At 42.6% G+C, this 27146-nt stretch overlaps 1 protein-coding gene across 2 annotated transcripts in view; it reads right to left on the bottom strand.

Moving 5' to 3' along the window:
• Positions 1–27146, bottom strand: part of LOC112215692 (nuclear receptor-binding protein 2) — a 75283-nt gene that overhangs the window by 36354 nt on the left and 11783 nt on the right. The gene's annotated exons all lie outside the window — the stretch shown is intronic.

Genomic DNA, 27146 nt, shown 5'->3' with positions numbered 1-27146 from the left:
AGGCTATCCAGATCTCTACCCAAACAATTTGAACTTCTACTTTTAAAAATCCACCTCTCTAAAAACAAGTCTCTCACCGTTGCCGCCTGCTATAGACCACCCTCTGCCCTCAGCTGTGCTCTGGACACCATATGTGAACTGATTGCCCCCCATCTGTCTTCAGAGCTCGTACTGCTAGGCGACCTAAACTGGAACATGCTTAACACCCCAGCCATCCTACAATCTAAGCTTCATGACCTCAATCTCACACAAATGATCAAAGAACCTACCAGGTGCCTCCCCAAAGCCTTAAACACGGGCACCCTCATAGATATCATCCTAACCAACTTGCCTTCTAAATACACCTCTGCTGTCTTCAGCCAAGATCTCAGCGATCACTGCCTCATTGCCTGCATCCGTAATGGGTCAGTGGTCAAACAACCTCCACTCATCACTGTCAAACGCTCCCTGAAACACTTCAGCGAGCAGGCCTTTCTAATCGACCTGGCCGGGGTATCCTGGAAGGATATTGATCTCATCCCGTCAGTAGAGGATGCCTGTTTTTTTTATATATATTTTTAAATGCCTTCCTAACCATCATAAATAAGCATGCCCCATTCAAGAAATTTAGAACCAGGAACAGATATAGCCCTTGGTTCTCCCCAGACCTGACTGCCCTTAACCAACACAAAAACATCCTATGGCATTCTGCATTAGCATCGAACAGCCCCCGTGATATGCAGCTGTTCAGCGAAGCTAGAAACCATTATACACAGGCAGTTAGAAAAGCCAAGGCTAGCTTTTTCAAGCAGAAATTTGCTTCCTGCAACACTAACTCAAAAAGTTCTGGGACACTGTAAAGTCCATGGAGAATAAGAACACCTCCTCCCAGCTGCCCACTGCACTGAAGATAGGAAACACTGTCACCACTGATAAATCCACTATAATTGAGAATTTCAATAAGCATATTTCTACGGCAGGCCATGCTTTCCACCTGGCTACTCCTACCCCGGTCAACAGCACTACACCCCCCACAGCAACTCGCCCAAGCCTTCCCCCATTTCTCCTTCTCCCAAATCCAGTCAGCTGATGTTCTGAAAGAGCTGCAAAATCTGGACCCCTACAAATCAGCCGGGCTAGACAATCTGGACCCTTTCTTTCTAAAATTATCTGCCAAAATTGTTGCCACCCCTATTACTAGCCTGTTCAACCTCTCTTTCGTGTCGTCTGAGATTCCCAAAGATTGGAAAGCAGCTGCGGTCATCCCCCTCTTCAAAGGGGGGGACACTCTTGACCCAAACTGCTACAGACCTATATCTATCCTACCCTGCCTTTCTAAGGTCTTCGAAAGCCAAGTCAACAAACATATTACCGACCATTTATAATCTCACCATACCTTCTCTGCTATGCAATCTGGTTTCAGAGCTGGTCATGGGTGCATCTCAGCCACGCTCAAGGTCCTAAACGATATCTTAACCGCCATCGATAAGATACATTACTGTGTAGCTGTATTCATTGATCTGGGCAAGGCTTTCGACTCTGTCAATCGCCACATCCACATCGGCAGACTCGACAGCCTTGGTTTCTCAAATGTTTGCCTCGCCTGGTTCACCAACTACTTCTCTGATAGAGTTCAGTGTGTCAAATCGGAGGGTCTGCTGTCCGGATCTCTGGCAGTCTCTATGGGGGTGACACAGGGTTCAATTCTTGGACCGACTCTCTTCTCTGTATACATCAATAATGTCGCTCTTGCTGCTGGTGAGTCTCTGATCCACCTCTACGCAGACGACACCATTCTGTATACTTCTGGCCCTTCTTTGGACACTGTGTTAACAACCCTCTAGGCAAGCTTCAATGCCATACAACTCTCCTTCCGTGGCCTCCAATTGCTCTTAAATACAAGTAAAACTAAATCCATGCTCTTCAACCGATCGCTGCCTGCACCTGCCCGTCTGTCCATCATCACTACTCTGGACGGCTCTGACTTAGAATACGTGGACAACTACAAATACCTAGGTGTCTGGTTAGACTGTAAACTCTCCTTCCAGACCCACATCAAACATCTCCAATCCAAAGTTAAATCTAGAATTGGCTTCCTATTTCGCAACAAAGCATCCTTCACTCATGCTGCCAAACATACCCTTGTAAAACTGACCATCCTTCCAATCCTCGACTTCGGCGATGTCATTTACAAAATAGCCTCCAATACCCTACTCAACAAATTGGATGCAGTCTATCACAGTGCAATCCGTTTTGTCACCAAAGCCACATACACTACCCACCATTCCGACCTGTACGCTCTCGTTGGCTGGCCCTCGCGTCATACTCGTCGCCAAACCCACTGGCTCCATGTCATCTACAAGACCCTGCTAGGTAAAGTCCCCCCTTATCTCAGCTCGCTGGTCACCATAGCATCACTCACCTGTAGCAGGTATATCTCTCTGGTCACCCCCAAAACCAATTCTTTCTTTGGCCGCCTCTCCTTCCAGTTCTCTGCTGCCAATGACTGGAACGAACTACAAAAGTCTCTGAAACTGGAAACACTTATCTCCCTCACTAGCTTTAAGCACCAACTGTCAGAGCAGCTCACAGATTACTGCACCTGTACATAGCCCACCTATAATTTAGCCCAAACAACTACCTCTTTCCCTACTGTATTTATTTTATTTATTTATTTATTTTGCTCCTTCGCACCCCATCATTTTTATTTCTACTTTGCACATTCTTCCACTGCAAATCTACCATTCCGGTGTTTTACTTGCTATATTGTATTTACTTTGCCACCAAGGCCTTTTTTTGCCTTTACCTCCCTTATCTCACCTCATTTGCTCACATGTGTATATAGACTCGTTTATACTGTATTATTGACTGTATGTTTGTTTTACTCCATGTGTAACTCTGTGTCGTTGTATCTGTCGAACTGCTTTGCTTTATCTTGGCCAGGTCGCAATTGTAAATGAGAACTTGTTCTCAACTTGCCTACCTGGTTAAATAAAGGTGAAATAATAAATAAATAAATGTTTGTAAAATCACACTTATTTCCTGTTTAAAAAGGCAACTACAGAGGAGGAGGAGGAACAACAGGGTCTGAGTCTGAACCCCTTGCAAAACCTCAGAGGCGAACCTCAGAGGTCAAACAAGTTCAGCACTGTGCCAGGAAGAGAAAGTAAGAGGTAACGCAGGGTGAAAGCCTACAGCTTGGCTTGGCCAGTTTAGCAAAGACAAGTTTGCACTATTTCACCCAGTGGCCAGTTACTGTAAGAAGAGCAGCTTGGACAGAGTTTTGGTGACGTGCAAGAAGTGAATGTTGGTCACATCCAACTGGCATTATCTCACACCCATCTTATCTTTCAAAATAAAGCAAGCACACGCCTAAAATCTGACAATATGTTACAGTCCATTAGAAACATAGACAATAATGTAAAAGGTCTGCACAATATCTGATAAGGGAAGGAATGTGCTCCATTCTTATTCTCTTGTGAAATTAATGAAAGCGTGCTTGGAGCCAACCATCGATCACATAAGAAAATATTAAAAGCCAGGCACTCACTTGAATATGTTTCAAGTTTTGTTTAAATGTTCTTTCTCGTATTAGCAGACTAAATAGGAATACACATATCTGAGTGCGTCTAGGAAAGTATTTAACTTAATGAAAAAATCTCTCAGACATTGATTTTTTGTTATATGGTTGTAATTCGTTTTAGAGGTTGAGCGATTAATCGGAATGGCCGATGAATTAGGGCCGATTTCAAGTTATCATAACAACTGGAAATCGGTATTTTTGGACACAGATTTTGCCGTTTAAAAAGTTTTTTTTTTTACACCTTTATTTAATCTTTATTTAACTAGGCAAGTCGGTTAAGAACACACTCTTATTTTCAATGACGGCCTAGGAACGGTGGGTTAACTGCCTCGTTCAGGGGCAGAATGACAGATTTTCACATTGCCAGCTCGGGGATTGCAACCTTACAGTTATCTAGTCCAACACAATTAACGACCTGCCTCTTGTTGCACTCCACAAGGAGAATACCTGTTATGCGAATGCAGTAAGCCAAGGTAAGTTGATAGCTAGCATTAAATGTATCTTATAAAAAACATTCAATCATAATTATGAGTTAACTACACATGGTTGATGATATTACTAGATATTATCTAGCGTGTCATGCGTTGCGTATAATCTGACTGAGCATACAAGTATCTGACTGAGCGGTGATAGGCAGAAGCAGGCGCGTAAACATTCATTCAAACAGCACTTTCGTGCGTTTTGCCAGCAGCTCTTCGTTGTACGTCAAGCATTGCGCTGTTCATGACTTCAAGCCTATCAACTCCCGCGATGAGGCTGGTGTAACCGAAGTGAAATGGCTAGCTAGTTAGCGCGAGCTAATAGCGTTTCAAACGTCACTCGCTCTGAGCCTTGCAGTGGTTGTTTTCCTTGCTCTGCATGGGTAACGCTGCTTCGATGGTGGCTGTTGTCGTTGTGTTGCTGGTTCGAGCCCAGGGAGGAGCGAGGAGAGGGATGGAAGCTATACTGTTACACTGGCAATACTAAAGTTCCTATAAGAACATCCAATAGTCAAAGGTTAATGAAATGGTATAGAGAGAGGGAAATAGTCCTATAATTCCTATAATAACTACAACCTAAAACGTCTTACCTGGGAATATTGAAGACTCATGTTAATAACCTGTTGAATCTAGGGAGCACTATTTTCATTTTTGGGAAAATAACGTTCCCAAAGTAAACGGGCTATTTTGTCAGGACAAGATGCTAGAATATGCATATAAATCGACAGCTTAGGATAGAAAACACTCTAAAGTTTCCAAAACTGTAAAAATATTGTCTGTGAGTATAACAGAACTGAAAAAATCCAATCAGGAAGGGACTCTTATTTAGAAAGCTCTGCGTTCCTATGCGTCCCTATTGAGCAGTGAATGAGATATCAGATTCCTTTTTCTATGGCTTCCCTAATGTGTCTAGTGTCACAATACATAGTTTCAGGCTTTTATTTTGAAAAATGAGCCTGAACGGCAACACTGCGTCAGTGGTCAGCTGGAGTCTCCCAGAGTGTTTTGTGCGTAAAAGACAAATGCGGCCATTGTTTCCCTCTTTCCTACTAAGAAGCCACCTGTCCCGGTTGATATATTAAAAGGAACCACCAGCTTTCATATGTTCTCATGTTCTGAGCAAGGAACTGAAACGTTAGCTTTCTTACATAGCACATATTGCACTTTTACTTTCTTCTCCAACACTTTGTTTTTGCATTATTTAAACCAAATTGAACATGTTTCATTATTTACTTGAGGCTAAATTGATTTTATTGATGTATTATATTAAGTTAAAATAAGTGTTCATTCAGTATTGTTGTAATTGTCATTATTACAACAACAAAAACAAAAAAAACAACAACAAAAAACGGCCGATTAATCGGTATCGGGGGTTTTTGTCCTCCAATAATCGGTATCGGCGTTGAAAAATCATAATCGGTCGACCTCTAGTACTCATAATATACAGGAGAACGATCGCCTTACGACGAGGATAGCTGTGCAGCAAGCCCAGCTTCAGACGCAATCGTTAGGCAAGGGTAATTTAAGTGTAGGAAAGGATGAAACAGCATCTGTGCCACCAATAAGTACAGATAGTTGTACAAATCCCCTCGAACAGTCCCCGCAGCCGGACAATTTTCTCATGGCTTCTGGAAGGAAATGCAGTAGGAATGCTCAACTGGTGTCGCTCATTCAGCCGACAGACAACTTTCAACCGGTTCTCCCCATTATGCAATGAGTCGGAGTCAGAGTTCCAGTTTTCTCTGGTCTCTCCTCCATCCGTAAGGGGGTCTGAGACACCGAAGCCTCCCACCATTAGCTCTGACAAATTGAACACCCTAGTAATTGGCGACTCCATTATCCGTAGTATTAGACTTAAAAAGAATCATCCAGTGATCATACACTGTTTACCAGTGGGCAGGGCTACCGGCGTAAAGACTAATCTGAAGATGGTGCTGGCTAAGGCTAAAACTGGCGAGTGTAGAGAGTATAGGGATATTGTTATCCACGTCGGCACCAACAATGTTAGGATGAAACAGTCAGAGGTCACCAAGCACAACATAGCTTCAGCGTGAAAATCAGCTAGAAAGATGTGTCGGCATCGAGTAATTGTCTCTGGCCCCCTCCCAGTTAGGGGGAGTGATGAGCTCTACAGCACAGTCTCACAACTCAATCTTTGTTTGAAAACTGTTTTCTGCCCCTCCCAAAATATAGAATTTGTAGATAATTGGCCCTCTTTCTGGGACTCACCCACAAACAGGACCAAGCCTGGCCTGCTGACGGACTCCATCCTAGCTGGAGGGGTGCTCTCATCTTATCTATGAACATAGATGGGGCTTTAACTCCTCTAGCTCCACAATGAGATAGGGTGCAGGCCAGGCAGCAGGCTGTTAGCAACCCTGCCAGCTTAGTGGAGTCTATTGAGACCGTGTCTATACCTCGATCTAGATTGGGCAAAACTAAACATGGCGGTGTTCACTTTAACAATCTCACTGGAATAAAGACCTCCTCCATTCCTGTCATTGTTGAAAGAGATTGTGAAATCTCACATCTCAAAATAGGGCTACTTAATGTTAGATCCCTCACTTCCAAGGCAGTTATAGTCAATGAACTAATCACTGATCATAATCTTGATTTCATTGGCCTCACTGAAACATGGCTTAAGTCTGATGAATTTACTGTGTTAAAATGAGACCTCCCCTCCTGGTTACACTAGTGACCAAATCCCCTACCCGCAAAGGCGGAGGTGTTGCTAACATTTACGATAGCAAATTTCAATTTACAAAAAAAAGACTGCGTTTTCATCTTTTGAGCTTCTAGTCATGAAATCTATGCAGCCTACTCAATCACTTTTTATAGCTACTGTTTACAGGCCTCCTAGGCCGTATACAGCATTCCTCACTGAGTTCCATGAATTCCTATCGGACCTTGTTGTCATGGCAGATAATATTCACGTTTTTGGTGACTTTAATACTCACATGGAAAAGTTCACTGACTAGAGGTCGCCCGATTAATCGCCATAGCCGATTAAATAGGGCCTATTTCACGTTTTCATAACAATCTGTAATCTGCCTTTTTGGATGCCGATATATTGCATTCCACAAGGAAACTGCGTGGCAGGCTGACCACCTGTTATGCGAGTGCAGCAAGGAGCCAAGGTAAGTTGCTAGCTAGCATTAAACTTATCCTATAAAAAACAATCAATCTTCACATAATCACTAGACATGGTTGATGATATTACTAGGTTAACTAGCTTGCCCTGCGTTGCATATAATCAATGCGGTGCCTGTTAATTTATCATCGAATCATAGCCTACTTAGCCAAATGGGTGATGTTTAACAAAAGCACTTTCACGAAAAAAGCACATTAGTTGCAAGAATGTACCTAACCATAAACATCAATGCCCTTCTGAAAATCAATACACACAAGTATATATTTTTAAACCTGCATATTTAGTTAAAAGTAATTAATGTTAGCAGGCAATATTAACTGGGTAAATTGTATCACTTCTCTTGTGTTCATTGCACTCTGAGTCAGGGTATATGCAACAGTTTGGGCCGCATGGCTCGTTGCGAACTAATTTGCCAGAATTTTACATAATTATGACAAAACACTGAAGGTTAAGCAATGTAACAGCAATATTTAGGACTTAGGGTTGCCACCCAGGATGGTTCCGTATTTCACTGAAAGAATAAACGTTTTGTTTTTGAAATTATAGTTTACGGATTTGACCATATTAATGACCAAAGGTTCGTATTTCTGTGTTTATTATATTATAATTAAATCTATGAGTTGATAGAGCAGTCTGACTGAGCGGTGGAAAGCAGCAGCAGGCTTGTAAGCATTCTTTCAAACTTTGCTGTGTTTGCCAGCAACTCTTAACAATGCTTGATTCACAGCACTGATTATGATTTCAAGCCTATCAACTCCTGAGATTAGGCTGGCAATACTAAAGTGCCTATTAGAACATCCAATAGTCAAAGGTATATGAAATACAGATTATATAGAGAGAAAATCGACACGTCATAATTCTACAACCTACAAAAACTACAACCTAAAATGTCTTAACTGGGAATATTGAAGAACTGGGAATATTGAACCACCAGCTTTCAGGTGTTCTGACCAAGGAACTTAAACATGAGCTTTTTTACATGGCACATATTGCACTTTTACTCTCTTCTCCAACACTGTGTTTTTGTATTATTTAAACCAAATTGAACATGTTTCATTATTTATTTGAGACTAAATAGATTTTATTTATGTATTATACTAAGTTAAAATAAGTGTTTATTGTTCATTCAGTATTGTTGTAATTGTCATTATTACAAATATATATATAACAATTGTCCGATTTAATTGGTATCAGCTTTTTTGGGTCCTCCAATAATTGGTATTGGCGTTGAAAAATTATAATCGGTTGAACTCTACCACAGACCCACTCCAAAAGGCTTTCGGAGCCATCATCGACTCAGTGGGTTTTGTCCAACATGTCTCCGGACCTACTCACTGCCACAGTCATACTCTGGACCTAATTTTGTCCCGTGGAATAAATATTGTGGATCTTAATGTTTTTCCTCATAATCCTGGACTATCAGACCACCATTTTATTACGTTTGCAATTGCAACAAATAATCTGACCCCAACCAAGGATTATCAAAAGCCATGCTATAAATTCTCGGACAACCCAAAGATTCCTAGATGTCCTTCCAGACTCCCTCCACCTACCCAAGGACATCAGAGCACAAAAATTGGTTCACCACCTAACTGAGGAACTAAATTTAACCTTGTGTAATACCCTAGATGCAGTCGCACCCCTAAAAACAAAAAACATTTGTCGTAAGAAACTAGCTCCCTGATATACAGAAAATACAAAACAGAGATGCTAGTTCTAGGTCCCAAGAAGCAAAGAGATCTTCTGTTGGATCTGACAATTAAGCTTAATGGTTGTACAGTCATCTCAAATAAAACTGTGAAGGACCTCGGAGTTACTCTGGACCCAGATCTCTCTTTTGACGAACATATCAAGAATATTTAAAGGACAGCTTTTTTCCATCTTCGTAACATTGTAAAAATCCGAAACTCTCTGTCCAAAAATTATGCAGAAAAATGGATCCATGCTTTTGTCACTTCTAGAATAAACTACTGCAATGCTCAACTTCCCAGCTACCTAGATAAAGCACTAAATAAACTTCAGTTAGTGCTAAACAGGGCTGCTAGAATGTTGTCTAGAACCCCAAAATTTGATCATATCACTCCAGTGCTAGCCTCTCTACACTGGCTTCCTGTTAAGGCTAGGACTGATTTCAAGGTTTTACTGCTAACCTACAAAGCATTAGATGGGCTTGCTCCTACCTATCTTTCCGATTTGGTCCTGCCGTACATACCTACACGTACGCTACGTTCACAAGACGCAGGCCTCCTTACTGTCCCTAGAATTTCTAAGCAAACAGCTAGAGGCAGGGTTTTCTCCTACAGAGCTCCATTTTTATGGAATGGTCTGCCTATCCATGTGAGAGACACAGACTCGGACTCAACCTTTAAGTCTTTATTGAAGACTCATCTCTTCAGTAGATCCTATGATTGAGTGTAGTCTGGCCCAGGGGTGTGAAAGTGAACGGAATGGCACCGGAGCGACGAACCTCCCTTCCGGACTTCCTGCCTGGTCGGTTCCCCTCTCTCCACTGGGATTCTCTAACCCTATTACGGGGGCTCACTGGCTTACTGGTGCTTACTGGTGCTCTTCCATGCCGTCCCTAGGAGGGGTGCGTCACTTGAGTGGGTTGAGTCACTGATGTGAACTTCCTGTCCGGTTGGCGCCCCCCTCGGGTTTGTGCCGTGGGAGAGATCTTCATGGGCTATACTCTGCCTTGTCTCAGGGTAGTAGGTTGGTGGTTGACGATATCCGTCTAGTGGTGTGGGGGCTGTGCTTTGGCAAAGTGGGTGGGGTTATATCCTGCCTGTTTGGCAGGGCCACAGTGTCTCCCGACCCCTCCTGTCTCCGCCGCCAGTATTTATGCTGCAATAGTTTGTGTCGGGGGGCTAGGGTCAGTCTGTTATATCCGGAGTATTTCTCCTGTCTTATCCGGTGTCATGTGCGAATTTAAGTATGCTCCCTCTAATTATTTCTCTCTTGGAGGACCTGAGCCCTAGGACCATGCCTCAGGACTACCTGACCTGATGACTCCTTGCTGTTCCCAGTCCACCTGGTCATGCTGCTGCTCCAGTTTGAACGGTTCTTCCTGCGGCTATGAAACCCTGACCTGTTCACTGGACGTGCTACCTTGTCCCGGACCTGCTGTTTTGGACTCTCTCTCTCTACCGCACCTGCTGTCTGGAACTCTGAATGCTCGGCTATGAAAAGCCAACTGACATTTACTCCTGAGGTGCTGACCTGCTGCACCCTCTACAACCACTGTGATTATTATTATCTGACCCTGCTGGTCATCTATGAATGTTTGAACATCTTGGCCAAGTTCTGTAATAATCTCCACCTGGCACAGCCAGAAGAGGACCGGCCACCCCTCAGAGCATGGTTCCTCTCTAGGTTTCTTCCGAGGTGCCGGCCTTTCTAGGGAGTTTTTCCTAGCCACCGTGCTTCTACATCTGTATTGCTTGCTGTTTGCGGTTTTAGGCTGGGTTTCTGTACAGCACTTTGTGACATCGGCTGATGTAAAAAGGGCTTTATAAATACATTTGATTGATTGATGACTTTTGCACTCTTAGTTGCGACACTGAGTATATTATTTGGAGCATATTTTAATGAGAGAAGCACCATTCCATTTGGATCGAACAAGATGGATATCAACATTTAATAGGCTTAACCATTGCAGAGTTGGAAATTGGAGGCCCAGTGGGAAAGCTCTACTTCTCCTACCATTAATGAAAATTGGGAGATAAATGGATCAGTGGATGCACTATTCTTTAAGGGCCAGGTGCAGTCAAAAATGTGATTTCCTGTTTGTTACATATATTTCCACACTATGAGGTAGGAATAATACTGTGAAATTTTGAAAAATATGATAATGTCGTTTTAGTGTAAGAGCTGTTTGAAAAGACCGCCTGAAATGTCAAACTGATTTGGTGGGATGGAGTTTTGACCAATGTTCTCTCAAAAACAAATTCAGCACTGAGCAAATTTCAGGTTTGCTGATCGCAAACTTGAACGTTGTCAAAATTCTATGCAACTTCCAACGCGTGTTTACTGTGAATACTTAGGCTATACCCGCTTTGTTACAGTTTTAACAGTGGCCATTTGGTCATAATGGCCCATAACATTTTAACATGGAAATAGCTGTTCTATCATTCAGCAGCAGCCAATGTGTGGTGTTCAATGTAGGCCTAATTTCCATGAGACTTTTGAAAAAAACATGCAGGGCTTGACAATAACCGGTTAATCCACTTGTCCTTCAGACAAGGAGGTAATTGATAATGTTGTTGAGTTGTTTGATGCAAGAAACCACTTTACAAAATAAAATGCATTATTATTCCCATACCATTATTACAGACAATCAGACAAATTATGCTACCCTCTGCCTATTGGCTACTTAACTTATTCAAGCCTGTTATACAGTGCCTTGCGAAAGTATTCGGCCCCCTTGAACTTTGCGACCTTTTGCCACATTTCAGGCTTCAAACATAAAGATATAAAACTGTATTTTTTTTGTGAAGAATCAACAACAAGTGGGACACAATCATGAAGTGGAACGACATTTATTGGATATTTAAAACTTTTTTAACAAATCAAAAACGGAAAAATTGGGCGTGCAAAATTATTCAGCCCCCTTAAGTTAATACTTTGTAGCGCCAGATTTTGCTGCGATTACAGCTGTAAGTCGCTTGGGGTATGTCTATATCAGTTTTGCACATCGAGAGACTGAAAATTGTTCCCATTCCTCCTTGCAAAACAGCTCGAGCTCAGTGAGGTTGGATGGAGAGCATTTGTGAACAGCAGTTTTCAAATCAAAAACTGAAAAATTGGGCGTGCAAAATTATGGAATGGATAGATAGAGGTTAGCGTCAGAAGTTTGCTAGTTATTGTTGCTTTGTTATTATCATATTTTGCCCATTCCACCGTTTGTAGAATGCATACTGGCATTTGAATATAGCGCAGGAAAAGGGAATCCAGACACGCTGTGGACACGGTAGACACATTTAAATGTAGGTGTAGACCCATGAGACCCCTGTTCGGAATTCCATGATCAAAACTGTATGATCAGAATACTTAAAGCTGCATGAACTGTCAAGTTTAGACACAGCCAAGGATTTCTTTTCATGCCAGCTCCCCTGTCGAAGGGGGGCGCGACAAGACTCAGGCGGCCCATTTCGCATGACCGTTTGGTATACAGTGACCCCAAAGGGTCTCATCAATGAATGCTCTCACATTTTAGAAATAGGTCACAAGTTCCATAGGGGCCATGTGGTCAATAGCCTAATCAACTCCTCTGTGACCATAACATCCATGCTCACGACCTACAAGGGGAATATAGGCCTAATCGTTCAGATATTACACTAGCACAAAAGAGCTATCCATCAGTGGACCATATAGTGTGCAATATATCAAACATTACAAGTCAAACCAGTTTAAAGAACAGCAAAAAACCTGCTGCATTTGTCAAATAAGAGGAACACCACCCCTGTTAATGACAGACTCTAAGAGGTTGTGTTGGACACCATCTGGTCTGTTGTTTGCTTTGACGGAGCTTTGACTGCCTCGTTCAGATCTCAGCCCTATGACACTGAGGGATATGGAGTCACACCGTGTCCTGGCAACGGGATCTAGCCACACTAGTGCACCTGACAGACAATATTCTTAGCCAAGGCCAGGCCAGGAGGCCTGGATACACCATGTGTTTGTGCTGTGTGACAGTGTGACAGCCTATTGTAGACACTGACTGGCCATTGTTTGGATAGCAGCTTGTTTCAGTATAAGACCGTAATAGGCCACTTAGCAAGAATGATCACCAATGTCAGTTATTTTGTTCATTCTTTTTTATTATTATTGCGTTTATTAACACCATTGTGTTTGCTGGAGTATGAATGTGCATTTCAGCGTATCTTCTGTATGTTTGCTGAAAGGCAAACACACCTGTAGTTTCATGAACGTTTGTGACAAAAAGCTGTTCTCTGAGAGAAACTAATTTGTGTGGCAACAAGGTTTTATGAACTACTCTCATGTCTGACAGACCCATAAAAGGAGGGCCATAAAACATGTTTTCATACACTACAAAGGTCAATTACATTCGTACAGAAAGAGAATGGTTAACACATAGAACACACAAACTTCAGTACAGAGCTTCCTTTTAAATAAAATGCCCAGAACTATAAAACTGTGAGTGCCACTGAATGTTTGGTATAATCTTTTGTCAATACATTTTTGCTTTTGTAAAGTATGCCTTCTGTGTGGACTGTGGAGTATCAATTAAGGGGTACACTGCGCAGGTTGCTCAAGGTGAGATTCCCTGCCATCTGAACTCCTTTGCTTTTCAGTGATACAGGACACGGTCTGTCTGAGACAGAGTCATAAAACCATTCATTCATAAATCTCCCGATGCGCTCGAAGGGGGAAGGCATTATATCACTACATGTAAAGCGGCCATCATTCTAGATGAGAAAACCTCCTGTCGACACACAGATAAGAATCTGAATTTGGTCAGCCCAGCAAAGACGAACCAACAGGTCTTGTGGTAACGGTAGCCAGACGAGCTACACTTTTAGTAATGTATGTTGGCTCAGTGGGTTGTTATGATGGATCAGGTTTAACTGCAGTCTTACTCTAGATCTTCATTAAGTAGGAGGTCCTCCTTTAGAATTGTATCCAATAGGGCTAACCAGCCAGATGTATACAAGCAATTCTGGAGGATTAGGCCTATAATTTCAGCATTTTATATTGATGCTGGCCATTTCCACAGTAACAGAGTGATGCTAAGACTCAGATTGTTCCCTTTAAAATGTATGCCAAACAAAAACCAATGACTGCAAAGTTAAATAAACCTTACAACTCTATGCACAAGGACAACTTTGAAACAATTTCCACTGAACATTTTACACAAAAAAACCACAATTACTTGAACAATCTGAGGGTGCACAAAGTATGTGAGGATAGCTGGTGGGGTTGGTTGGAGAATTTAGCATTTTTCAAACACCTGAAACATCTTTTTCCTAGTCATTATGTTTAGTTCTATGTAAAATTAAAATTAAATTGCTGTCTGTATCCTCCTGACTGACTAAAGAATTTAAACATGCTTCTCTGCAAACATCTGGGTAAAAGAGAAAGGAATGTGAGCCTTATTCAGTACATCCCACTGAGCAAAAACTTATTGAATCAATGTTGTATCCACATCATTTCAACAACAAAAAAATCAATGTAATGACATTGAATCAATCTGAAAAACTGATTGGATTTACAAAAAGCCATCAATGTAAGGACATGGTGATTTTGTTGTTGTTGAATTCATGTTGAATTCACGTTAGTTGACAACTCAACCAAATGTAAATCAAAACTAGACAATGAACTAATGTCTGTGCCCAGTGGGATTTAGTTATTGCTTGCTTTTCTAAAGGTTAACTAAAGCCAACTTCATAAAATTGATAGGTGGCTTGTAGTATTACAGAAAAAGAAAAAAAAGATTGAGGGGGCATGTGCCCCCTAAGGCATGATGCCCTTGAGTGCAGATGCAAAGTTTGGTAACAGAATGACAACACCAACAGCACAAACTTTGCATCTGTACCGCTCTTCAAGTAAATGTGTTCTTGTAAAATGTTCTGTGTGTCACGTTCTGACCTTAGTTCTTTTGTTATGTCTTTGTTTTATTATGGTCAGGGTGTGAGTTGGGTGGGTAGTCTATGTTCCTTTTCTTTGTTGTGGTTTTGTGTTTGGCCTGATATGGTTCTCAATCAGAGGCAGGTGTCGTTCGTTGTTTCTGATTGAGAATCATACTTAGGTAGCCTTTTCCCACCTGTGTTTTGTGGGTGATGTTTTCTGTTGAGTGTTTGTATCTGCACCAGACAGAACTGTTTTGGTTTCGTTCGTTCACTTTGTTGTTTTTGTTCAGTGTTCTATTACTTTATTAAAAATATGGACACTTACCACGCTGCGCATTGGTCCTCACCTTCTTCCACCGCCAACGGCCGTTACACTGTGGTAATTGTTCAAAGTAGTCAATGTACATAGATGTGTATGGTTTGTTTAACTTTGCAATGATTTATTCTAGTTTGACATTTTAAAGTGAAAAATCTGAGTCTCAGCATCACTCCGTTACTGTGGAATTGCCCCGATTGCTTTTCATTTTGTCTAAAATCCATGTGTTCCTCAACTCATGTCAGACAAAAGATAATCCAACAGACTCTCCCTGAAAGTGTACATGTAATTCAATCTGATTAAATATTCTTTCAGTTTAACAACCTGGAAAAATAACAATCAAGTGGGCTCTGAATATGAGATGAGGGGGGGATTCATTTCGGTTATGTGCTTTTGCATAACAGCGAGTGTCTATTTAAGACATGACAGGGTTGACAAGAGAGAAACCCATCGGTCCTGTGCTGCTTTAGACAAAATGCAGCCATGTGAACAGGTGGAACCGCGGGTTGTGTCCCTCCAGGGGACATCGGAGTGGCTGTCATTCCACGTAGAGCAGCTGTTGCCCTGTCCAGGCGACAAAGTAGAGCGGGCGGTGTTGGATCATTAGGAAGTGGCGGTCATTAGAGAGATCCCTCAAAGCAAGCCAGCTGGGACATGACAGGGGTTTACAAGGGCCAGCTACGCACATGGCTCAGACTGAGCTGAGGGTTTGGTGGTCATTAGGATAATTGTTTGCTTGAGGACGTGTCAGTCACAGTTACCACATGAATGTGATCCACGTATAGTATTGTAATATCACGTAGGCCTACTGTATGGTATGAGAACTGTAAAGCACAGCCAAAGATGTTGCTGACAATACTAGTTTTTAAGAGACATCAACCTTCTCCATGACAGGCATGACAAGCATGCACCTTCTAATAAGTTGCCATGGAGAAGCAGTAATTTGCATAAAGCTGTTGGTGCACATTGTTGGCACCTATTCCCCCTCTGTCTCAAAACAAAGACCTGCAACAGTGAGCAGTGACATCTGTACAAAACTATGCAAATATATTAGTCCTTGTCAATCACCATTCTTACACAGTCCCTCAACAATCCACTGGGTCCTTCCGTCACTGCAGTCCCATCTTCACTGCTACCATTGATGTAATAATGGAAGTATGGGGTGACTGACAATCTGTCTCTCTCTTGGGAGGAATAATGCAAGCATGGGATGATGGACAATGTGTCTCTCTAGGAGGGATTATTTGGGCAAAAATCCCGCTTCCTTCCATCTCGCTCTCCAGCCCCCCTGGGGTTCAGTGGTGAAAGGGCTTTGGGCTGCAGGTGATAATCTCACCAGCTAGGCCACAAGTAAAAGGCCCCACACTTACAGGTCCAGGTAGAGTAGAGTTACTCCACCATTGTCCGTGAGCTCATTTAACCTCCATGGTGCAATGAAATCCCTATAGCATGCACTACTTTTACATAGGCCTCTGGAATGTAAACTCCTTTCAAATGGGATGATAAGAACGTGTTTTATCTTGAAAAGGGATGGGATTCTGTGATGACCTTCGCCATGTTTCTGAGGTCCATCTGGCTGTCCTCGTGTAAGGGCTACACAAACACCCAAATCAGACACTATGATTGCCCCATGTAGACAGAGTACCACAAAGCTTTGAAATCAAGCTGCCAAGTTGGCGACTACCTAGCTGGATGCCAGTCTGTTTCTGCTAGCTTGCTAACTTCTTATGGAATTGTCATGTTTAGCATGACAATGAATGACAAGGAATTGGTTGGTAAGATAACAGACAGTTCTGGGACCAGGCTAGTGACTACCTCTAGGGGTTTGCAATGATGTAGAAATTGAGAGCAAAAATGTAAGAGAAATTGCTAATAAAAACACGACACAATTGACAAAGCGAAAACCAAGTGGGGGAAAAACAAAAATGGGTAAAAATATTACCTCAATAGCGTCTCTCTGCCTGCCACAGAATGACAATGTCTCTTAAAGGTCGTTCCATTTGAATTCTATACATTTTTGACCGCATGCCTTTTGAGTTGAACAAAACACTCCATACATATTTGCCCATGGTAGAATTGGTCAGAAAGTGACTTTTTCTACCTAAAATGCCAAAACATTCAGAAGATAGAGGTGCTCAAAGTTGATGTCTATGTTTGGGCAAAATAAAGGCCGGTCCAGACGTCTGTGGACGTTGAAATCAAGGCTGGTTGAGACCGGACCAAAATGAAATTAACTAAATTAATGAAAGAGAGAGAGCGCGAGGTTGTCCAGACTTTTTCTTTGACCACCAGACAACAGAAAGAAAACAGATTTCAACTGAACATAACAGTATGCCACTGGAATAGAGGACAGTAACAGACTCAACTGTGGTTTGTGACTACTATGATTTTCCTCATCTATTTTTCAGAAATTTTCCATTTTAATCACTTAATAATTCATAAACAAAATGGATATCAGTCAAACACTATAACTAATCTAACTTTTGTGAACTTTCATTATCCTCCCTCATGAAGGATAGAAATGAGAAAATATCTTAATGTGGATTTTTGGAAACTGAATTTCAAGGCACAAGACAAAGTTTCTTAAACCTACAGAAGGCATATTAGTTGGCAGGGGTCTTAATATTAGTGTTTTTATGTATTTTATAATACCTTTTAAGACTTTCTGGTCGATGGTTTCTTGACCCCTTTTCCATCCATTTGACAAACATTCAAAGCCCTTGCTTATTCCTCATTTTAGGATGGAACATTTTAGAAAGATTTATATATGCCTTAATTTAAGAAAAATGTTGACTTAGCTTTCATCTGACACCCAATTTGACATGCTCCTATGAACTTCACATATTGCTGCTCATGGGTATTTTTTACATGGAAATGACAGTAATCAATGAGTGGAAAAACACTGGGAAAAATGGTGGGCCGTGGTGTGTGTTGTTGGCCAAACTTGTCTGTCATGTGAAGTATCCTGTGTCTGAGAGCGGGAGGGAGGTCAGGCAGTTGTGTGAAGCACAGTGTATGGGCAGAGGAGGCAATTGCATCAATTGCACCATTAGGCAGAGGAGGCAATTGCATCAGGCCTCACATCATCAAGGGGCCTCATGAGCTAGCTCGTTGATGATGTGTCATCAAGGGGCCTCATTCGGTCTTGCTTCAGCAGGTTGATTCAGCAGTAGCATAATCTGTGGAAAGTTGCAAAGGAAACAGGGAGGGATGGGTTGCCTGGCTACTGTGCCCATGTTAATGAGGCCATATTTTTTTCAAAAAATGAATTAATCCATACAGCAGAATAATAATTTATAATAGATGTTGGGTTGTCATTTGAAATACATGCTACACCAGAAGTTAATGGTTATATGTAGGAGGAATGTATATGGTGGGGTCATGTATATGGTGGATATGAGCCATGGGCTTAGAGAGTTACTAAGTAAGGGAAAAGGCAATCAAATGGTTACAGTCACTGATAAGGGTGGATATCTGTGGATTAGTGAGGAATGGGGGCCGAGGTCAGGTCACATGAAGGGAGAAGAAACCGTTTATTACCACATCACTTAACTTCCTGCCTAGGAACAAAGATGTAGTGTTTAGAGAAAAGGAGGAGACTCCGCCTAAAGGGGGTATAAATATATGCGCTGGTGGAAACAGGTCTTTGTCTTTTCAGCTGTTTGACCCATTGGGCGAATTAACTTGGTTTGAGCTTTTCCTAGTTTTCTGTTAGTTTATTTAGAACCTAACATAGATCAATAATTTCTTAACATACATATATTTAATATCAATACCCTATAGATAAGGATTTCCTTTGACTACATATTCATAACTCATTCATTACACATCTATAAGCATTTAATGCTATGCGAGAGCTCATATTTCGGTATCTTAATAGATGCACCATTTAAAAAATGATGGCTGTTCTCAAAAGTGTCCTTCTGCCATACCAGTGATAATGATTATGCCTAAAGGCCAAACCACGTTAAGAAAGTTATGCTGATATATAGACTTCACAATCCCATTTCCCATACCGGCCGGTATAGACCCCTGACTTACCATCTCACTGAGGTCAACAGTGCATGAAGATCACCACAGGGTTGAATACTCAGGGTAAATTTTACAGATCAAATCAGGTAATTGAGGGTAACTCTTTTGTAACTCATTAACAGCCTTCCTCCATTACACAATTAAGTTAATGGTCTATAACACACACACATGAAGCGGTCTATAACGGTCTATAACACACACATGAAGCGGTCTATAACACACACAGGAATGGTCTACAGTGTATGTATGAATTACATGCAGTCAAACTAAAGTCCAACCTTCTGTATTTTCCCATTCATAAAGCATTTACGGTTAACATTAAATTGTCTATGTATGAATTATACATAGTCAATGTACTGTCATTCCAATTTGACCATTCATAAAGAATGTATAAAGCATTTATAAACATGCCCCACTTATCAAAATTAATAAACAGAATGTTAAAGGAAATATGAACATTATATTAACCTTTTCCAGACATAGAACAGAAAACAATGGAAAACAAATAATCCTACTATTAACATTTTTAAGTTTGACTATTCTTGAATAGATTTAACAAATCAAAGAATTCAAATTCAATTCCCCATTTCAGAGTAAAAAGAACTAACACAGGGTGGTAACGGAAGCTAGCATTTCCCTCTTATTCCTTAATGTAGCTAGCTAGCAAACAGCTAGCTAAGCCCCTGGCAATGTCAATACATTTTTTTATTTTTTTATTTATTTCACCTTTATTTAACCAGGTAGGCTAGTTGAGAACAAGTTCTCATTTACAACTGCGACCTGGCCAAGATAAAGCATAGCAGTGTGAGCAGACAACACAGAGTTACACATGGAATAAACAATTAACAAGTCAATAACAGTAGAAAACAAAGGGGGAGTCTATATACAATGTGTGCAAAAGGCATGAGGAGGTAGACGAATAGTTACAATTTTGCAGATTAACACTGGAGTGATAAATGATCAGATGGTCATGTACAGGTAGAGATATTGGTGTGCAAAGGAGCAGAAAAGTAAATAAATAAAAACAGTATGGGGATGAGGTAGGTGAAAATGGGTGGGCTATTTACCAATAGACTATGTACAGCTGCAGCGATCGGTTAGCTGCTCAGATAGCTGATGTTTGAAGTTGGTGAGGGAGATAAAAGTCTCCAACTTCAGCGATTTTTGCAATTCGTTCCAGTCACAGGCAGCAGAGTACTGGAACGAAAGGCGGCCAAATGAGGTGTTGGCTTTAGGGATGATCAGTGAGATACACCTGCTGGAGCGCGTGCTACGGATGGGTGTTGCCATCGTGACCAGTGAACTGAGATAAGGCGGAGCTTTACCTAGCATGGACTTGTAGATGACCTGGAGCCAGTGGGTCTGGCGACGAATATGTAGCGAGGGCCAGCCGACTAGAGCATACAAGTCGCAGTGGTGGGTGGTATAAGGTGCTTTAGTGACAAAACGGATGGCACTGTGATATACTGCATCCAGTTTGCTGAGTAGAGTGTTGGAAGCCATTTTGTAGATGACATCGCCGAAGTCGAGGATTGGTAGGATAGTCAGTTTTACTAGGGTAAGCTTGGCGGCGTGAGTGAAGGAGGCTTTGTTGCGGAATAGAAAGCCGACTCTTGATTTGATTTTTGATTGGAGATGTTTGATATGAGTCTGGAAGGAGAGTTTGCAGTCTAGCCAGACACCTAGGTACTTATAGATGTCCACATATTCAAGGTCGGAACCATCCAGGGTGGTGATGCTAGTCGGGCATGCGGGTGCAGGCAGCGATCGGTTGAAAAGCATGCATTTGGTTTTACTAGCGTTTAAGAGCAGTTGGAGGCCACGGAAGGAGTGTTGTATGGCATTGAAGCTTGTTTGGAGGTTAGATAGCACAGTGTCCAATGACGGGCCGAAAGTATATAGAATGGTGTCGTCTGCGTAGAGGTGGATCAGGGAATCGCCCGCAGCAAGAGCAACATCATTGATATACACAGAGAAAAGAGTCGGCCCGAGAATTGAACCCTGTGGCACACCCATAGAGACTGCCAGAGGACCGGACAGCATGCCCTCCAATTTGACACACTGAACTCTGTCTGCAAAGTAATTGGTGAACCAGGCAAGGCAGTCATCCGAAAAACCGAGGCTACTGAGTCTGCCGATGAGAATATGGTGATTGACAGAGTCGAAAGCCTTGGCAAGGTCGATGAAGACGGCTGCACAGTACTGTCTTTTATCGATGGCGGTTATGATATCGTTTAGTACCTTAAGTGTGGCTGAGGTGCACCCGTGACCGGCTCGGAAGCCAGATTGCACAGCGGAGAAGGTACGGTGGGATTTGAGATGGTCAGTGACCTGTTTGTTGACTTGGCTTTCGAAGACCTTAGATAGGCAGGGCAGGATGGATATAGGTCTGTAACAGTTTGGGTCCAGGGTGTCTCCCCCTTTGAAGAGGGGGATGACTGCGGCAGCTTTCAATCCTTGGGGATCTCAGACGATATGAAAGAGAGGTTGAACAGGCTGGTAATAGGGGTTGCGACAATGGCGGCGGATAGTTTCAGAAATAGGGGTCCAGATTGTCAAGCCCAGCTGATTTGTACGGGTCCAGGTTTTGCAGCTCTTTCAGAACATCTGCTATCTGGATTTGGGTAAAGGAGAACTTGGAGAGGCTTGGGCGAGGAGCTGCCGGGGGGGAGGAGCTGTTGGCCGAGGTTGGAGTAGCCAGGCGGAAGGCATGGCCAGCCGTTGAGAAATGCTTATTGAAGTTTTCAATAATAATGGATTTATCGGTGGTGACCGTGTTACCTAGCCTCAGTGCAGTGGGCAGCTGGGAGGAGGTGCTCTTGTTCTCCATGGACTTCACAGTGTCCCAGAACTTTTTGGAGTTGGAGCTACAGGATGCAAACTTCTGCCTGAAGAAGCTGGCCTTAGCTTTCCTGACTGACTGCGTGTATTGGTTCCGGATTTCCCTGAACAGTTGCATATCACGGGGACTATTGGATGCTATTGCAGTCTGCCACAGGATGTTTTTGTGCTGGTCGAGGGCAGTCAGGTCTGGGGTGAACCAAGGACTGTATCGGTTCTTAGTTCTGCATTTTTTGAACGGAGCATGCTTATCTAAAATGGTGAGGAAGTTACTTTTAAAGAATGACCAGGCATCCTCAACTGACGGGATGAGTTCAATGTCCTTCCAGGATACCCGGGCCAGGTCGATTAGAAAGGCCTGCTCACAGAAGTGTTTTAGGGAGCGTTTGACCGTGATGAGGGGTGGTCGTTTGACTGCGGCTCCGTAGCGGATACAGGCAATGAGGCAGTGATCGCTGAGATCCTGGTTGAAGACAGCGGAGGTGTATTTGGAGGGCCAGTTGGTCAGGATGACGTCTATGAGGGTGCCCTTGTTTACAGAGTTAGGGTTGTACCTGGTGGGTTCCTTGATGATTTGTGTGAGATTGAGGGCATCTAGCTTAGATTGTAGGACTGGCGGGGTGTTAAGCATATCCCAGTTTAGGTCACCTAACAGAACAAACTCTGAGGCTAGATGGGGGGCGATCAATTCACAAATGGTGTCCAGGGCACAGCTGGGAGCTGAGGGGGGTCGGTAGCAGGCGGCAACAGTGAGAGACTTATTTCTGGAGAGAGTAATTTTCAAAATTAGTAGTTCGAACTGTTTGGGTATGGACCTGGAAAGTATGACATTACTTTGTAGGCTATCTCTGCAGTAGACTGCAACTCCTCCCCCTTTCGCAGATCTATCTTGACGGAAGATGTTATAGTTGGGTATGGAAATCTCTGAATTTTTGGTGGCCTTCCTGAGCCAGGATTCAGACACAGCAAGGACATCAGGGTTAGCAGAGTGTGCTAGAGCTGTGAGTAAAACAAACTTAGGGAGGAGGCTTCTGATGTTGACATGCATGAAACCAAGGCTTTTACGATCACAGAAGTCAACAAATGAGGGTGCCTGGGGACATGCAGGGCCTGGGTTTACCTCCACATCACCCGCGGAACAGAGAAGGAGTAGTATGAGGGTGCGGCTAAAGGCTATCAAAACTGGTCGCCTAGAGCGTTGGGGACAGAGAATAAGAGGAGCAGGTTTCTGGGCATGGTAGAATATATTCAGGGCATAATGCGCAGACAGGGGTATGGTGGGGTGCGGGTACAGCGGAGGTAAGCCCAGGCACTGGGTGATGATGAGAGAGGTTGTATCTCTGGACATGCTGGTTGTAATGGGTGAGGTCACCGCATGTGTGGGAGGTGGGACAAAGGAGGTATCAGGGGTATGAAGAGTAGAACTAGGGGCTCCATTGTGAACTAAAACAATGATAACTAACCTGAGCAACAGTATACAAGGCATATTGACATTTGAGAGAGACATACAGCGAGGCATACAGTAATCACAGGGAAAGCTAGCTAAAACAGTAGGTGAGACAACAGCTAATCAGCTAGCACAACAACAGCAGGTAAAATGGCGTTGACTAGGCAACGGGGCCGACAGATAAAACATAAACAAGCAGAATGGAGAACCGTGATTAATGGACAGTCCAGCGTGCATCAGCTATGTAGCCAAGTGATCAGTGTCCAGGGGGCAGCGGTGGATGGGGCAGGGGAGCTGGACTGGCGAGTGTTATCCAGGTTGAAAAAAAACTAACAATGACTAAATAGCTTGTAGCTAGTTAGCTGGTTAGCTTCTGGAGGTTCTTGAGTGTGTTCTAAAAATTAAAAAATAGCGATTCCGTGTCACATTGGGTGAGGCAGGTTTCCGGAAAGGTATAAACAGATTAAAAATCAAAAAGAGATAGAAAGTGAGTATGGGTCCGGTGCGTGTTTGGGACGCGGCGATTCAGACGGTTAGCAGGCCTGTGCTAACAAGCTAACAGTTCGTAGGTCCGGGCTAAACAAGCTAGCAGGCCTGTGCTAACAAGCTAACAGTTCGTAGGCCCGGGCTAAACAAGCTAGCAGTTAGCAGGCCTGTGCTAACAAGCTAACAGTTCGTAGGCCCGGGCTAAACAAGGTAGCAGTTAGCGGACCGGGGCTAGACAAGCTAGCAGTTAGCAGGCCGAGTTTAGCAAGCAGGGAGATAGCGAGGGCTAGAGAGTTGGCCTTTGGGGGGCGTCACGATGGGGTGAGTCTGTTTATTCCTCTTCTTGCGGTGACATCGATAGACCGGTCGTGGGCCCGGGTATTGTAGCCCAGGAGTATGCTACGGTGGTAGTACAGGTGCGCTGGCCGGGCTAGCTTCACGCTAAGTGGGTGGAAGCGCTAGCCAGGAGTAATCATCCGGGGTTGCGGTTTAGCTAGATAGCTAGTTGTGAAGATCCATCTGAAAAATGTTCCGTTTGCGGTGGGAATCCGGGGATGAAAAATAAATAGGTCCGTTATGCTCTGGTTAGAGTCGCGTTGTTCGAACTGGCGAGAGCTTTCCGAGCTAAAGGTTAGCTTAGCTGATGACCGGTTAGCTGAAGACCGCTAGCATAGCTGGTGGTTAGCTGGCTAGCTTCAGTTGAGGGGTTCCGGTTCCGAAGTAAATATAAATACTTTAGGAAAAATAGCTACATTGGGTGAGGCGGGTTGCAGGAGAGTATTTGGAAGCTTAGGTTTAGCAAAATGTTTTTGAAGGGATATGCAAAGAAAAATATGTTAAAAAAAAGAAAAATATACGATATATACAAGGGACACGAGACAGGACGACTTACTGCTACGCCATCTTGGCCTTTTCCAACTAGGTCAATAAAACATGACAAAATCATCATAAATGCTAATACAACCATCAAACATTTAGTTAAGAATGGTATCTATCTCACTATAAGAATTACATTGCACTTTTGCATATTACAAACAGGACAAATTGAGATCCAGAAACATCATTAATTTCTTTCTATTTTGGCTACACCGGATGTCACTTCCAGGGGATCTCTCTAATAGAAAAAAAACACAAAAAATTGTAAAACATTTAGATAAACTTTTTGTTATTTCATGACTGACATTTAGCTAAAATAGCAAAGATAGCAGCCAGAAGAACACTGGGCTGTCACCCGGAAGTGATTACACACTGACATCTCATCTAATTCTCTGCAGTCCAAACAAAAGCAAATGGTTTCTGTCTCTTAATTTATCTTGTTTAAAAAAAAAACATTGTAATGTGTCAAAGACAATGTAAATAGTGAAATAACATTGTTAACTAAATGTTTCATGAATTTTATGATGATTAAAGTGTTGACATTCTGCCAGTGGCTTAGCAAGTTAGCTAGTACCTAAATTAGTGAATAAGGGGGAAATGCTAGCTAGCTTTACCAGCCTGTGTCAGAATGTTTTACTAGAGTTGTGGACTCGAGTCACATGACTTGGACTCGCGTCTGACTCAAGTCACAAATTTGATGATTTGATGATTCAACTTTGACTTGAGACTGATGACTTAAAATTATCTGGCCTGGTTTTGCAATGTTTTGTCACTCATTTTGTGGCACAGTCTCTGTGGATTCTCCACACAGCCAGAGACAGTAGCCGCAGCATCTCCCTTGCAAAAAAATGTGCAACAGATTGACTTGTGAAACACACACTTGGCCCTGTGATTGTGTGGCCGATGTGAAATGGCGAGCTAGTTAGCGGTGGTGCCCGCTAATAGTGCTTCAGTCAGTGACGTCACTTGCTCTGAGACCTAGAAGTAGTTGTTCCCCTTGCACTGCAAGGGCCGCGGCTTTTGTGGAGCGATGGGTAACGATGCTTCGTGGGTGTCAGTTGTTGATGTGTGCAGAGGGTCCCTGGTTCAGGTGAGGGGACGGACTAAAGTTATACTGTTACATTGATGCTGTTGACCCGGATCACTGGTAGCTGCGGAAAAAAGGAGGAGGTCAAAAGGGGGGTGAGTGTGGCCGATGTGAAATGGCTAGCTAGTTAGCGGTGGTGTGCGCTAATAGTGTTTCACGTCACTCGCTCTGAGACCTAGAAGTAGTTGTTCCCCTTGCTCTGCAAGGGCCGCGGCTTTTGTGGCACGATGAGTAACGATGCTTCGTGAGTTACAGAAGGTCCCTGGAGAGGGACGGAAACTATACTGTTACAATTGGACCAGCAAACTGTGAATCAACACAGTTCAGCTAACCTAGCAAACAGATTGTTGATTTGCTAAACAGCTTTAGGATTGAGTGCAGCGCAAACATCATAATAAATAACAATGCAGCTCCAAAATTTGTTCGGTGATTAAGAATATGAACCGTTTACTTTGCAAGCTCACGAGCAATGGGGCATCAAGCAACAATTACTAGCACTGGTCTTTTGGTATGTCCATTTTTGCTTGAAATGTATAATTTACTCATGAAGCTTGCATTTGGAATTTGTTGTTCTTTTATTATTAATCCTACTGTGGAGATGATGCACCAAAGGCGCGTTTGTCCACTTGCGCCCTCCAAACTGCTGCCAAAGCTTTGTTCTCTTGATGAAATGTTTGCTGTTGCTTGCACATGTTTAAATGTATATGTGGCAAATCTATATTCCATCTAATCCTACAATAATTGTTAGCATTTCATCCAGTACTGTTTATTGCAACACTTAGACATTTCTGTTTCATGTTTGATACATTTCCATTTCTTACCCTCTGAGTGGGTGCAATGTTTATTGTGCCCATGAACGTTAGCAAGACACATGAGGTAAAAGTTCAATGTATGGTTTCCATTCTTCATATTTCCTGAGTTATGTCAGAGTGTGTCTGTGTCATTCTGGTTGTGCGTAATTGTGCGCATAGAAAAAGGCTACGGGGCCTGCGTGCCACGCATAGGAGTCAGTACGTTGAAGAAAAAACTATTGTTCCATGTATGAATGGTGATTAAATATCATTAGGCTAACAATCATTAAGCTAAGTCTGATTAAGCCAATGTAACAATGCGTGTAGAAATTGCCTTTTACATTGTAGAACCAGTTTATTGATTGAAATTACCAATTGCCAAGATTAGATTGGTCAAATGGGAGCTCAAATAGGTACAGTTGAAATCGGAAGTTTACATCCACTTAGGTTGGAGTCATTAAAACTCGTTTTTCAACCACTCCACAAATT

Source organism: Oncorhynchus tshawytscha, linkage group LG16 (genome assembly GCF_018296145.1).
Source record: "Oncorhynchus tshawytscha isolate Ot180627B linkage group LG16, Otsh_v2.0, whole genome shotgun sequence".
In the NCBI taxonomy this organism is placed as follows: domain Eukaryota; kingdom Metazoa; phylum Chordata; class Actinopteri; order Salmoniformes; family Salmonidae; genus Oncorhynchus; species Oncorhynchus tshawytscha.
Note: the sequence above shows the minus strand (reverse complement) of the source record. Positions and strands in the feature narration are given on the sequence as shown.